A 14,035-nucleotide genomic window follows, 5' to 3' on the forward strand; every position below is an offset into this window, starting at 1 on the left:
ACATGGAACTAAAATGTCAAAATGTGGACGTCTGCCATATTAATTTGGCATTTGATACTGAAAAATTGGTTTAGCAATGCTGCAATATTACCCACTATTGTGGGTAAGTGAACCTGCAGGTGAGCAGGGAAGCATGGCTACAGCCAATAGATGCCTTAAAAGGTCCAGTGTGTAAGAATTAGTGACATCTAATCATCAATCTGCACACTGAAACAAACTCTGGAATCTCTGCTCATCCCTTCGTTTTTCCAAGTACATCAGGGAATGATGATGGTGGCCACAAACCAGAGGGGTCTTTGTAAAACTCTCCACTCCTCCACTTTAATACTCTCTCTGCCATTTCGTAATTTATGTATCAGGGTTTATGAGGGCAAAACCATTTGTTGTTTCTTGTCGTAAGCTTCGGTGGCGTCTCTAATTAACATTAGAGACGTCATTCTTTCCAAAGATCATGCTTGAAACAATATTATGTGACACGTTATGCCAATGGAGATATTCGAATTAGGATCGCAACCCATGCTTCAATGGGTTCAATGCCTCAATTATACGACTAGTTATTTGGGCCATAAAATGTCAAATCATGAAAAATGCTCATTTGTGTTTCCCAAAGCTCACAATGAAGTCTTATTTCGTCTGAAAAGAATTATTGGAATTATTCAGTTTTAATTATTGCTTTGTACAATATACCAGAAAATAGGAACACTTAAGGAGCTAAACTTTGAACAAAATAAACATATTTTTGGGTAGTTTATTCAAATTCTGCCAATTAACCCCAATAAATGTTACACCCTTGACCTTTAAAAGCGCAATGAATGTTCTAAGTGCACGTTACAGTCACTGATCCACTGTTGATTTAAAAATATCGACTGTAGTTACTCCGATAACAACATGTATGAGATCTTCATAAGTTATTGAATCATTTAAATTCCAATATAAAGTGAATACTCTTCATGATTCAGTTATTTCATTTCATAAGGAGACTTTTTTTTTCTACTGTGAAAAATGTATAGTTTGACTTGTATAATGTTGAGGAATATCGCAAGTTCCCCTCTGATAAACATATATATTGATATGTCTTTATTCTTCTGCACAATGGATCAACAGATAACAGCCACTGGTTATTACATCACGCTAACGTTTACAGAGGTTTTCGTAGGAGACTGAGGGTGAATCGTGAACGAACTAATGTGCATCTCCGCAAATGTCTCAGGAAATACAGTTTGCTTTGGTCCGACTCGTCGTCCGACAAACTCGGAATCTTCCTCGTTGATATTTCCTGAGGAGTAAACATCCTGTTTTCTTTTTCCAGACAAAGCGTACATGTGCTAACCTATAGTCTGACATCTCTGCTCTGACATTTTGTTTTTTTTTATGCATGATGACGACGAGGCTTGAACCACATTACTCATTTCAAACAGACACCGGGCACCACTGTACACTCAAAAAAATGATTCTTGGCCCCAATAAACATGAAGCAATATTTCCAAGTAAACTGTAACTGAAATGTATAAAACTAAAGGTTTATTTAATAAGAATAAGTAAACAGTGTGTAAATATGTGTTCTACAACAACAACGTAAACAAACTGAGTAAACTTTATCTGAATGGATCACATAAGAGGAAAGTGGGCGTGTTCCAGCATATTGTCTACGGGTTCGCCCACACTGCCCTCACACACTTGGCACTGCCATGCAGACAACACGTCACACGCATTGCGCTTGACTGACAAACGGCGACAAGTGTGCTTAATACGGTAAGTTTAATTGTTTGTAACGCATGGTGTTAATGTAGTGATATGATATTTTAAAATAATGTCGATATGCTATTTTTTGTTGTTGTTTTTTCTACTTTCTCAAAAATAATGTGAATACTTTGGACTTTATACTGTTGAAAGTCTGGCGAAGTTCGATTAGCGCCCGTGAAGGGACATCCCGATATTCCGAAATCCCTATGTTCCGACGTGAAGGCCTTTCTAAGGGTTAGCTGTTTTATGCTAAGCGCTAGCGCTAGGCTAACGCGCTAAGAGCATATGTTTACATGTTTAGCTGCTGGCTGGCACATGGCACTTGACCTGTCCTGTCCTGCTGCTGCAGTTGGGCACTAACTCGCTTACTTGCTCTGCAGTTGGCAAGCCGTATTATATTATGAAAAGTATTAATGACATTAATTTAATGTCAAACCGATTTTTTTCTTCACTGTAGCCAAATGCTGCTCATGTGGGAATGTTCTCCTAAATTTTAATAAAGGAGTAATGTTAGTTACTACTAATTTAAGTCCCACGAGCTGACGTAATTTGAGATTTAGCACTGTAAATGATGTGATTTACGTAACCACTTAAATTCTAATGGGTGGTGTTATTAATACTCTAAAAATAATATACATTTATTTCTGTGAAAATATATATTTTTATCGATGAATGTTGAATTTTGGCTGGATATGGCTACATACTGTGTCTCCATTGTGTTGTCCAGCTAACACAACCATATGAAGTTAACTTATCTACAGGCGTCTGTTTGCAAAAGATAAAATAAACAGTTATATTCAAACTGCTCAAACTTATCTAACTAATTTAATACTACTTGTATTTACATTACATTATATTCCTGCATGTGCTTTTTCCTCCACACTGGGGACAACAATTTTTAATATTTTTCCTGTTAGTTTTTGTTGTTGTTTGTTGATGGCAATGTCAATTGCTGAAGTTTAAGTAAGCCATAGATTTCTGCTAAAATGTTAGCTTTTATTCTATTTTCATGTGTTTTTCCTTCTCTTCTAGGTAGAACATGTGAATGGGTGTGTGGGAATGTAAGGTCTGTGGAAAATCAGAAAAAGTAGGTATGCATTGCTTAAACATTGCAAGGTAAAACATGGCCATCATGGAAGCAGGTTCAGGCATTGCTGCCCATATTCTAATTGTCCATGCACATTGAGACTTTGGAACAGTCTTTTGAGTCTTATATACCATTCTCACAAAGCTCAAACATCTTCAGAACCATCAGAGTTATCTATATATTCATGTCAGCTGTGTGCATGTCCTCAACTTGCAAATGAACGAGATTACTTCAGTCATGTAAATGAACATTTAAGAAGGAAAGAAACTGTAACATGCATGTTCAAAGATTGTTCATTTAAAACTAGCATTTACAATACATTTCATACTCATAAAAACAGGAAACATAATCCCCATACTGTAAAGGATTTCAAAGCTGAGGTTGTTAGTGTTGTTGCAAGGTTACAGGAATCAGATACTTCAGTGATTGATGTTTCTTGTACAGCAGGCTTCTTTAAGAAAGTTGCTCGTCACACAAATTTTTTCAAGAATATTCCACTGACATTAGCAACTAAACATCAGCAAATGATTGCATATCATATCAGTGCAAAACATGGGTGTGAAACGAATAGTTACTTTGAAAAGGCACATTATTGTTTAAGGTGGGTTTGTCATGAAACTTTTTTCTCAATGTCTCATGAAATAGGGGTGTAAAAATAAAAACCAGATCAACTGTCATGAAAAAATGTTAAATTGTATTCCTCTTTAAATAATGTAAATGTTAGATGTTTTTATCTATCTGTCTGTCTATGATTTATGAATTTTTAAAGGAATGGTTTGACATTTTGGCAAATGGAAGCTAATGGAATTTCTTGTTTTCCCTCAAACTCATCAAAAACACAATCCAACAACTCCAAAGCGCTCTGATGGACAAGTTGTGACCTCTACAGTATAAGATAATAATGGAACGTTACGAGACAGAGTTGTTTTCAGGATAAATACAGCGACTGCTTGTAGAAAAAGTGTCGCTGAAGGCAACGTGTATCAGTGGTTTTACATGAATTTACCTCTAAAATAACTTAGTCTTTTATCGTTCCATTATTATCTCATAGCGTGGTAGATGTGCAGGTCCCAAGTTTTCCACCAGAGTGTTTTGGAGTTGTTGAATTGTGTATTTGATAAGTTTGATGAGGGAAACCAAGAAATCCCATTAGCCTCTGTAGCGTAGCTCTGAGCAGCTCATGGCTCTGCTCCGGCATTCTAGGCATTCTAGCTTGCACTGACAAATAAAGGTAATGAACCTACTGCTATGGCAATGGGCAATTTGCCAAAATGTTGAACTATCCCTATAAGTCAGACATTAGCCGCGAGAGATATACATAGTTGAAGTTCTTAAATAAAGTTGCAGTAATTCAATTTATCATAACCTTTTGTGTCCTGTATTTGTTCCCTAGAATCCATAAAGTGAAAGATGTCAAATCCAGTCCACCTGAGAGTCGTCCTCGGCGGAGATGACGCTAGAAATCTTAGCCTGATGTCAGGGATACCAGCATCTGTGGATCAACTTGTCCATGAGATAAAGACTGCTTTCGTCAGTGAGGTAAGCATTACTGATGACATTTTGCACACTTCTCTGCTGATGTGTAACTGCTTTCCAAAATTATTTTAAGGTAATTATTACCTCGGGGAAAATATTCTTTCATTTTATATGGACATATCTATTTCTACAATAAAAACAATGGTAAGCAGGTTTTTTTCTTATGTCAACAGAATTTCTTAAGACTGTTTTCAGAGATTGATTATAGAGGGAGACTGGACACTAATTTTTCCATTCCATTCCATCAAAGATATCAATCTATTGACATGCCATCAGCCTTCAAGATTTTATTTTATTTGTAGCTGCCCAACTTTTTTATTGATGACTTGTGCAACTGCTCTCTAGCCTGATATGAGCTGGAGCAGATGCTTTTAAAACTTTAACATACTTTAAATGTAAACGGTTTGACAAAGCCCTGATTGGATTGAGAAGTGCCAAGTCCTCGAAGTGTCTGTCCTTTTTCAGCACAGAAAATATCAATTGTCTTATAGACTATCTATAAGCTAGAAAGTTATTCTCTCTTTTCCCATTAACACATTTTTTCCCCTCTCAGAATTCATGCGTATAACAAATTTGCCACTTCAAGCCAAGTTTTTGGGAGAAGTAGACAAATACACACCTAACTTGATGAAGGTCTTCAGCAGTAGAGGAGGAGCTGCTGGAAAGAAGATCAGGCTTCTCATGGCTCCGACAACTAAGGCAAGTGCAGTAAACTGTTACATTATTTAGCCAGAAGAGGTTTTTCTCCCAATATAACATCTCCGTTTCCTATCTACCTTCATCTGTTTAATCTTCCTCCTCAATGAGCTTTGTTATTCTGTAATTTTTCTTTCCTTTGCTGCCATCCTTTATATCCTCTGTGGATGAGATGTTGGACCCCTCATATTTTGGTGTTTTCATCTTCCATACCTCATCTTCCTACTTCTCCACTCTGCCTCTCATCTCCTACAATTTCTTCTCTTTACATGATCACCCCTCTTTCATCCATCTTCTCTTCCTCCCCTTTAACTTCCACTTCTTAATGTCCATCCATGTTTACCTCTGCAACCTTCCTCTCCACTTCACATGGGGGTTATTTGTGACAAAGATCTGATAAATGCTGGAAAATGTCTTGAAAAATGAATAGCTTTAATATTTCATATACATTTGTTTGCAGAGTGAGGATATCGAAGTCAAGAGGGACTGTGTACTTCAAAGTCTTTGTGGTCTCAATGAAGACATCAACACTCTTATCAAGAAGTACTTGGTCAGTAATTGCATTTGATGTTATTGTGATCTTTCAGTCTTGCAGTGTTGAATAAAATGTAGAATAAAATGTTTGAATTCATGGTCATGATTTCAAAGCTGGAATTGACAGTAAAACCATTGTATTTATTTGCAATAGATTATTCAAGTGTAGCTAATGAAATGGCCACTGCTTATATTATCATCTGCAGTATTAACAGCCTTGACTTTTTCTAATTGCAAGATATCAAAGATAATCTTCCTTAAACTTGTAAAGTGCTGAATCAGTTCATGCTATAGTGTGTTATACTGTGCCGGTGCATCAGTGTCTGATTAGCATTCAGGATTTCAGTTCTTGTCTTTGTTTTGAGGTAGACACATGTATGTAGAGCCTATTTTTTAAGGAGGTAGGATAACATATTTGAAAAACATTACTATTGTATACTTTAATACATAGGGTTTATGTGAACGTTCACCTTAACTTTAACTGAATAATCACATTAACTTTATGTAAAAGTTCACCTTACCTTTAACTGAATTAACACACGCAGTTCATGTGAAAGTTCACATTACCTTTAAGTGAATGAACACATAAGGTTTATGTTTACCTTTGCATTAACTTTAGTTAATGTATTCACACTGATTCAGCATGGTAGAAACACATTGAATTAAATAGGACCCTCACATTGAACTTACCTAATAAAATTACATGGAAAAACTTCATGTAATTAAAATACATAAAGTCAACGTTTTTGCTTCAATTATTTTTTTGAGTGTAATCTCAGGATTATTCATAGGTTGAAGCGTCCTCGCTTCTTTGCTTTGTAGTCAGTCAATTTTTTTGTTCTGGCACAGTCATCTGGGGTAAGTACGTATGACAGTGCTGTGTTTGAGTGATAAACCACTGTGATGACCCCAGAGGCAGCTGGACCCAGAAACAGTGGTCAGTGGGACAGTGTTCGCACAGCGACGTTAAACTGTTTGCTTGTTAGAACTTTTAATGATGAAGGAGGAGAAATTTGAAGGATAATGAGGTTGGTTTGTTGCGTGTTTGTCCTCTAAAAAAGAACCATTACATCTGAGAAGGGCTGACTGAGCCTGTGTATTTTTCTGTTCCATGTCCTGCCTTTAACAGTCATCCAATCTGACGCATTCACAGCTGGAAGCTGCTGAGTCCGACCTCTTCTTCTCTTCCACTGTTGCCCGCTGAATCGGAATGGTGGACTAAGTGCTTCATTCAAGGGCACGTTGAACTCCAAGAGGAGCACGTTCCTCGCTTTCCCTTTTGCAACTGGGATTCAAATCGACACCATTCCCATCACCAGCGAGCATCTCTAACCTTTGAGCCTCTGTGTGTGTAATCAAATAGTTACTGCTCTACAGTAAGCACTTTACAGTATGCATGTGTTATGCATAGTTCCCCTTGGATGAGCATTAGGTTTTACTTGATCTCACTGCCCTGAGCTTCCCATGTGCGTCATTCCAAGCTCCTATCGAGCAGAAGGAAGTTTCACTGTATAATATTGTAAATGATTAAAAATAGCAGTGGGAGAAGCAGGGAAAGAGGAAGAGGAGGGTCGCTGGAGTGGGGGATGCAAATATTCTGCCTTGTATGTATAAGTATTTATAGACATGATGTCTTCCTTTTGAAGTGAAAACACGCGCTCCTCCTGAAGTTTATGAGACACGGGGAAGGACACGGACAGAGTATGCATGCACAGAAGAGAGCAGGACGGACAGGAGCATTAGCCGGATGCTTGTTCTTGTTAAACTTGTCATTGAAATTAGACATTGTTTAACAGGATCAAATTATTTTTGCCCACTTGGCCATTAATCCATAATCCACAAGGTTTGTGTGAGATTCACCGTCTTACTGCGTCTGACTGTCTTCATGCATAGAACTATAATAGGCTAATAGGCAGAATTCCTCCACAGGTATGTGGTCTGACAACACAACGTCCTCAGAGGACGGTGGGGGTGTTGAATCAGAGTGATCCAAACAGACAGGGAGTCATGGAATATGAAGCCTGGAAGGTTGAATTTGAGTGAAAAGGAAGAAAAAAAAACAGTGCATCGTGTGTGTGTGTGTGTGTGTGTGTGTGTGTGTGTGTGTGGAAGGATGAGTAAACTTGGATGAAGACGGAGGAGGAGAAAGAGGGTGATCAAATGAGATGCGGCACAAAACGTAGTAAGAGGGATGTTAAATGACATGCAGAATGCAAAGGCAGAAGAAGGAGAAAGATGTTTACTCATGAGGAATGTGGAAAAACCCCAGCCCATACTACTTATCATACAGCGGATGCAAATCATATGTACTGAATGGATTACTGCCGGCAGCTTTGTGTGCTCAGATAATCCTTCAAATATTAGAACATTATAGTAACCAAGGTGCCGTGAAAGGAGTCAAGCCAGTCAAAAGTTTTTTTTTCTTTCTATCGTGATGCGGGAACAGGACAATGTGGCACCTGGCAGGCGTGAAATTGTTTGGTCAAAAAGACCAATTTTCTCCATCATGGCTGTTATTAATGTCACGTTAAGACCCAACCCTGTCGCCGGCAAAAAAAAATAGATAAAAAAAGAAAGCAGGCAAACACTGTCTGTCTGCTTTGTACGACAGGCTCTCACCAATCTGCGGCCTCCATTTGCTCGTCTTTATCTGCACCATCATGCACTGTTGTGAACCTTTTTATCACTCTCCATCCACTGTGTATGCTACAGCTCTGCGTATATCTCCCACCTAAGTTGCATACATCTGCCAGCTAATGTTTTAGAAGGGTTATCATCCCTCTGCGAGCCAAACGGCCCTTTGGCAAGAAATCTGTAAAAAAAAAAAAGAGTCTCTCTAAGCTGAGGCGTAATTATTGAAAATGTATCCGTCTTTCATGTTTCTCAACACCCACCAGAGCAGTGACAGCAGCAGTTATGCCGACACCAAGTTATCAGGTACAAAGCAGCCGCCCCTTTATTCCGTGTCCAGGCTGACAGACTGTCAGCCGGGGCATTAACTAATCTATAGCTGGGAGTTAAGTACCTCATGAGGAAAAGATGCAGATCCTTATCCTCTCCCACTCAGTGTTCATTTATTCAGCTTGAGCAAACTATGAATTAATGGCAAAGTCATGACCTCCTGGCTGTTGTGGGTCTCCAATTAGTCTGCTTTTCACCCACTGAGGCCTTCTCTTCCAGTTCCTTTACCATTAAGCACCCCGCCATATTGTGATTGCTCCAAGACTTGCCACAGTCGCCAGGACCAGCAGATTTGTGTGAGCTATGTTACTTATTTACATCTCTACAGACCTGCATATCAGCAATTCTGGCACTTTAGGTGGATGTAAGGGAATAAACGTCCTTTTCCTGGAACTCTCTGAGGACTCTCAGTGCCAAATCAAGATACAAATTAACTCAATGAGCCTTGGTTGTCCTTGCTTGAACAAATTAATTTATAATGACGTAGATTTGTGTACAGACAGGATTCCTGGTACAGCTCACATGTTGACAGACTGACCGACAACCTTCAAGCACAAGTTCAAGTACCAAAGGAGATAACAAAGTTATGTCTGGGTGAGTGAAAACACTCAAGGTTCATCTCATCCCGCGGATGGCACCTTCACCCTAATGGAGAACAGTCTGAATCTAGAGCGGGGGTCTCACACTGAAATGACCTTTGGGGCCACTGAGCATCTAGTCTCGTCAGGAGGGGGGCGATCAAGTGAAGGGGGCAACTATTCAGTTGGGCTGGGCGATATGAACTTCAATTTATATAAGGATACTTCCATCATGACATTGCAAGAACAATATTTGTGACAATAATTCACTCAATGCCAAAATAAAAGTGTTTATATCGTTTGTATAGTATACATAATTTATTATATCTTGACACATGAAATCAACTGTTTTCAAAAAGTAGCCTGCTCTAACAGTTTTTCCAGGATCTTTGAAGGTGTAATCTCTTTGAATGTCTGACTGCAGACAATTGTTTGTTGTTTTCTGCCCATAGAAAACACTAAAACCACAATTTACCTATAGTCGGAAAATTACTTAACACTGGTTATGAACTGTTTATGTTTGGCACAGTGATCAGGTTAAGGCACAACCAGCAGGATTTTCCTCATAATACCACAACATCAATTACCCTGACGACCCTTAGTTTCACACTGTGTTCTGTTGTTTGACAGATGTATTGTGGCTGTATCACATCACCATGCAAACACTTCATTTTGTACAGAGCACACAAATGTAATGGTTTCCATAGTTTGCAGAAAAATACAATACATACAACTACAATTTCTTCCTGGGAGACCGAGCTGGAATATGAACAGCTACGACTCAAATTAAATCATAGAACTACAGCAGCCAAATTCAAGTTTTAATTAAATATACTGTAGTTGTCCGTGCAGTGTTTGTTTGTAATGCTTTCCTTCAGGTTATCATGATCTGTGCAATAAATATTCAAAATGGTTTCAGATTCAAAACTAATATTTGAATGATGTGGCTGCTCTAAATTTGGGTTTATTTTATCAGACATATTATCTGATGATGTATTGCCAAAAAAACCTAAAGTATATACAATGCAGTACTTATGTCAGCCCTCAGCACACTCCTACCCTCTAACCTGTGGCCTCTCCACTTATGAAGGGCCTCTATGATAACAAAGGCTCTGAGGCTCACATGGACAATAATTAAATACTGTTGAGTTTTCCAGAAAATCTAAATCTGAAACATTCACATGAGAGTAACCTAAAAAACCCTCTTCCGACCTTTATGGAACATTGAAATTGTCTGCTTTCAAAAATAAATCATCTGTAATAATGGTCATTATCACTGAAAACGTGTTTTCTTTTTTCCATTAAAAGGTTACATTACCTTGTTTATTTTCAACACCTCTATAAGATGCATATTGGATTATAATTATATTGCAAATATAGGTCACAAGTTCACGCCTGCGATCACATTCATCTCAAATTTAAAAGTAATAATTCAAATGAATAGGATTGACAACAATAAATGAACACAAAAATTAGAGCAATAACATTTTCTTTGACGGTAATATAAAGATTGTTGATTCATTCATTAATTTAAAATGAACCTTTTTCTGTGGAAAGTTTTGTGAGATCTGGCCTCATGTGAGCAAAGTGAACCTGAAAACATGGCAGTATCATTGGGAGACAAGAGGTAGAAAACTAAGAAGACAGAGACTGACACAGATCGTGATTGTTAATCTGAATCAAATCGACTCAGGAAACCAGTGGTGATAACCGGCCCTTTTAAAAACACAATTAACTGGTTCCTTCACTCACAAGCAAAAATCCATCTTTAATTATGTGACATGTATCGCAATAATTATCAATATTGACTAACTTAAGCCTTTTTATAGTCTTTTTGGGCATTTTGCTCAGTTTTTGCATGTGCACCAGAGAGAACATTCATTCATTCATTGTCTAATGCTTTATCGTCCACATGAGGGTCACAGTGCTGCTGGAGCCACTCCACATTCACACCTATGGTCAACTTTAAGTGTCCAATTAACCTCTGCATATTTTTGGACTGTGGGTGGAAACTGGAGAACCTGGAGAAACCCCCCCCCCACACACACACACACACACGGGGAAACATGCAAACAGCTGAAAAGCAAACTATTCTTGAGCTCAGAGAACCTTGATCACTGCTCACATCAACCATCAAATGTCGAAGAATAGAATTCTTGGTGACTCTGACTGTGCCATTACAAGCTGATACCAGATGTGCCAGTTTGACTGTTTCTGAACCTGCTGTTGAAACTGGGTTTCTAACACAGCTGTCTCTAGAGTTTTTCCTCATAAGGATCTGTAATAGTGCTGTCTTCTATCCAAAATGTGTATCTCCATTCAAACTTGGGAAGACGTTCAAACTCAAACCAAAATATACAACCTAGAAGTGCATCAGACTGTCTAAAGTAATTATTTGCGGTCCAGCAGAGACCCCATATTTCCCCAAAACTGGAAAAAGAGAACACAAGCAGAGTAGAGAAGGACTGTTCTGTCCTAAACATGAAACAATCTACTGATTTGCTCTTGTTATGATGGGTAATGAATGACTGATGACTGAGATTGCGGATACAAGTGGCTGAAATGGGTTTTTCTCCGCAGGGTGGCTGGGATCAGCCTTAGAGATAGGGTGAGGAGCTAAGACATCCACGAGAGGCTCAAGGTAGAGACGCTGCTCCTCTGCATAGAGAGGAGCCAGCCGAGGTGGTTCAGGCATGTCCATCTGAAAGGAGATGCTGGGGTAAAACCAGGACCTGCTGGAAAGTACATCTCTCGGCTGACCTGGGAAGGCCTTGGAATCTCCCAAGAAGAGCTGGTGGACGTGGCCGGGGAGAAGAGTGTCTGGGCTTCTTTGCTTACAATGCTGCCCCGCAACCCGGACCCTATGCCGGATACGTGGCTGAAGATGATGATGATGTGACAAATTAATTGACACAGCTGAACATCCAGTCCACAGTAGGCATGCCCCCACAGCTTCTGTCCCTGACAGCACCTGATTCTCTGGACATTGTCCACAGGCATTGTCCACAGGCAAGTTTCTGACACTGTTAGTGAAACTGTAGCGGCCCGAGCCAAAGGGAGCACAGCAGGGTCCAACAGAGAGGAAGCCTTGTCATCAGAGGTGGGAACATGTGATACAACCACCCGCTATTGATACTGCTGGCAGAGGATGCATTATGCAGTGAAGCCCAACAACACTTTTCCAAAGACACGTGTCTTCTCAGTGGTGCTGGTCCTACAGCTGACGTAGGCAGCATATGTTTGTGACATTATTGATGAACAATTCCATCATAACCTTTCAACATGATTCAAAATGAGAGCTGCACCTCCTCTGTTTCCAGGTGAAATCTGTCTGATAGAAGACAAAAGGTACACTCATAGGAGGAGGTGTAAGAGAAGGACTATAAAGGACTATATCAATATGTAAATAAATATTCTTCATGGTGGTTTTCTGAACGATTTTTCAGCAGCTTCAGGTCATTTGACCCCTCCTTTCACGCCCCCCTCTCATGTGATAAAGAAAAGTGTATATTGTTTATGTCTATCCCAATACAGAGCAATATACCATAGTGCCACCCCTGTATCGGTGCATGTATTGTACCACCAGGTATTCGGGATGGGTCATGATTATTGAATAATTGTTGTTTTATTTTTAAAGGTCGATTTACATTGTCGTAAAAGGCAATTTCCCTCCTTATCATAGAAACCGATGTATTGTATTCAGCATCAGATCAGACAAGAAGGGTCCAAGGTAGATCTCAGAGGCGGGACTTAGAGAATATATACTTGTGATCATGAGGCGTCTGTAATGTAATGTATTGTCCATGTAGGAAACACAATTGAAGTCAAAACTAGAAATAAAACCTTTTCTGTCACACGGAACCGATTTTTCAACGATTATTCGACTAATTAGATAGTGTTTTTATATGGAAAGACCATCTCTACCAGTCAGGTACTTGCCAATGCACAGCCGTAATCATACGGCAGTTAGAGAGAAAGGTGCTCCTATTTGCTGTTCTACAAAGCAGAAAGGCATACACACACGTTTGCTATTCAAATCCTCAAATCAAATAAAGGAAGAAAGGTATGCTGTTTGAGAACCACACTTGAGATGCCTGATATTTTAAGAAGAAAAAGAACAACACACAGTAGAAAGGCAAGGTATACCATATGCAGGGGAAATATTAGCACAAATGAAAACAGACTAAACCCTTAAATCAACTTTAGAATTTAAACAGCAGTCAGATTTCATCTCTACAGAGAGAAGACTTTAGCTTTGTTGAGAACATAACAAATGTAACCGGAGAAAGACATTTGTGATTTTTGATAGGCACATTCTTAAACGCTTAACGTGAAAAAGCTTAATGAAGGTTGATGTCCAAAAACCGCAATATTATGGATGCAGTCTGCGTTAAGCTTTATCCTCTCCATAGGCGCTCATTATAGAGAAAAAGCTTCATGTCGCTTAATGTCTGATAACCTTCAATATCTGGCAGTTATTTACAATTTTCTGCATGTTAAAACACAGCTTTAACAATTTAAAATTGGTTTATTGAGAAAAATCCCTGCAGTTGTACATGAACACCAGATTTTCCGTGTTCAATTTGAAATTTAAACAGTATAAAACGTATGTACAATAAAAAAAAAATTGAGTCTTTGTCTCATAAAAATGGAAATTATGTACAGGTCTCTCCTCAACTCAACTCTCTCCTCCCTGGCGACAAAGATGCAGATTATTCGGCTTCCTGAAAGAGCGCAAGTGAAATTTCTATGTTGGAATTCTTCCGATAGCACAGACCGTCGTACCTGTAATTACGGTAATGCAGACGTGTCGTCAGCGATATGCTCAGTGTTAAAGGATTTCAGTTTCTCACACAAGTCTCTGAAACTACGTGATGGAAATAAAACAGGATGCAGTGAA

At 38.9% G+C, this 14,035-nt stretch overlaps 1 protein-coding gene and 1 long non-coding RNA gene across 2 annotated transcripts in view; one reads left to right on the forward strand and one right to left on the reverse strand.

The window, feature by feature from the left end:
- mtnr1aa (melatonin receptor 1A a) overlaps positions 1-14,035 on the reverse strand; it is a 40,831-nt gene that overhangs the window by 22,633 nt on the left and 4,163 nt on the right. The gene's annotated exons all lie outside the window — the stretch shown is intronic.
- LOC131467423 (uncharacterized) lies at positions 1,638-5,059 on the forward strand. Its single transcript, XR_009241498.1, has 4 exons — positions 1,638-1,752; positions 2,776-2,830; positions 4,224-4,369; positions 4,920-5,059. It is a non-coding gene; the product is annotated as an uncharacterized LOC131467423 (long non-coding RNA).

This window comes from Solea solea, chromosome 10 (genome assembly GCF_958295425.1).
Source record: "Solea solea chromosome 10, fSolSol10.1, whole genome shotgun sequence".
Lineage (NCBI taxonomy): Eukaryota > Metazoa > Chordata > Actinopteri > Pleuronectiformes > Soleidae > Solea > Solea solea.